The sequence below is a fragment of the Nylanderia fulva genome, unplaced genomic scaffold, assembly GCF_048542155.1.
Source record: "Nylanderia fulva isolate GAGA-0341 unplaced genomic scaffold, ASM4854215v1 Scaffold466, whole genome shotgun sequence".
NCBI lineage: Eukaryota > Metazoa > Arthropoda > Insecta > Hymenoptera > Formicidae > Nylanderia > Nylanderia fulva.
Genome location: NW_028190550.1, coordinates 55149 through 57433, shown reverse-complemented (window position 1 = coordinate 57433; position 2285 = coordinate 55149).

The following is a 2285-nucleotide window of genomic DNA, read 5'->3' as shown; positions in this document are numbered from 1 at the left end:
GGAGCCATTCGGTCTTGCGACTCTCGATCGTGCATGCGTGCTATTAAGTAGATCGGGACAGTGGAGAACCTCGTTAATCTCACTTCATTCGCGCGTCACTACTTAGATGACGATGCATTTGTGCTCCCTTAAGATAGTCATGGTTACTACCGCCCGGGGGTCTGGGGGGGCGGTAGCCCCCCAGTAAGTCGCCCCCGCGGTGCCGGGGCTGCCTTCATCCGCGGGTACTCCCTTCCCGTCCAAAATCGGGATTCCACACCTTGGATTTCCCCCTTCACAGCGCACCTACCTGCGATTACGACGCCAGACAAGCAAGATCCTTCAGACGTAGGGGCTCTGTTTCACCACGCAACACAATTTGACTATGGAATAGGTTATCGGCTTGTTGCGTCACCCATTCGACTCGACAATCCACCATTCCTACTCTCTTATAGTACCTGTGGTGTGACGCCCCAGGTAGGTCAAGGCACCGAGCCCACGCAGGCCGACTCATAGTTTACTCCAACCTGCAATGGATGGCTGGGATTCCGCGCATGAGGGCTTCCCAAAGCTTAAGGGAATGCGTACACATGAAATTACTCCAACGAAGACACACACTTCGCAAGGCGCCCTAGCTTGCCCGCCCGTCGAGAGTCCGACACCAATTGGGTAGTGCACCGCGGTGCCTACCCGGTGGGTCTCCCTACCTCCCCACTACACCTGTGTCGTCTATCCATGTATGCAGCTCAGGCACTGGCCTCTGTGACCGCCGAACTGTGTGGCATTCTCAGCGCCAGATCATCGTACCGGCCACGCATTCGCCACCATCAGCAACCCCGACAACGTTCGACGGGTGCACGATCTCCGTACCTCGCCTATTAGGCTACGCTGCCGATCGCCGCTACACACAGTGCCCGGATACGCTTTTCCCAGAACCTGGGGATCGTCTTTATCCTTACCACATTGTTAGTTTTATGGTAACTGTGTATCGTTGCGCCCCGTTTACACCGCTTGCTTGCATTTTCTTACATGGGGATTGACATTCAGAGCACTGGGCAGCAATCACATTGCGTCAACACCCTGCGAGGCCATCGCAATGCTTTTGTCTTTTAATTTAACAGTCGGCATTCAAAAAAAAAGAAAACCCCTAGTCCCGTGCCCGACTCTGAGCTGAGGTTTAGTCAAATGGCGGCCCCGCAGAGGACGACCCACGACGGCCTCACGCCCCACGCGAAGCCTCGCAGCAAGTAAGCATCCGCGGGAGGCCAAGGCACGGTACCTATCTCGGATTCCGGGACCGTGGCGGCGAGAACGCCGACCGTCTCACTTCGCCCAGGCCCGGCACGTCGCCAACCCGCTTCCCGACCAAGCCCGACACGCCCGCTCCTACAGAGCCAAATCCTTATTTCTACGTTACGGATCCAAATTTGCAGACCTCCCCTTACCCCATTAGTCTATCGACTAAAGGCTCTCTCTACCCATTGGAGACCTGTAAGCGTCTTATGGTACGACGCGGCGCGACACCTCCACGTGGCCACTCTCCTGGATTTTCAAGGTCCGAGAGGAATATCCGTGACACCGCCGCAACTGCCGTGCTCTTCGGCGATCATCCAACCTATACTCCCTGCTAAGTTCTCCAGGGAACTACGAACGCTTATACAGAAAAGAAAACTCTTCCCGGATCTCCCGACGGCGTTTCCAGGTCACTTATGCGGATTACCCCGAACGAACACTCTGACCGAGCCCGACATTGTATGCGGTTTCCGCGGCCGGGGTCCGGGAAATTGAAACCGGATTCCTTTCGCCGACGGGGCGTGTGGTCTTTCGTATAATATATACTGATTATTATATCTCGACACTCCGAGTGATATTGTACGCCGCTCATTCGACATAGGTTCCTCCTAGGGCTTAGGAATCGACTGACTCGTGTGCAAACGGCGTGTTCACACGAAACCCTTCTCCTACGTCAGTCCTCTCACTGGCCTGCTGGCTGTGAAGTATCGGTGCTACTAACTAAACGAATGATCGGCACCGATCTGCAACCTCGGCGGCTCCAGACAGAGACTCGCGCCCAGACCAACATCTGCGCGTGTCCCGTTCGCACCCTCGCCCTACTCGTTACGGAGCATTCCGTGACGACGCGAAGAGAAGACTAACGTTTGCTCCCCGGTTGCCGCCCCACTTGCCGCTGACGGCAGAGTATAGGCACCACGCTTCAGCGCCATCCATTTTCAGGGGCTAGTTGCTTGGGGGTGAAGTGTTTTACACACTCCTTAGCGATTCCGACTTCCATGGCCACCGTCCTG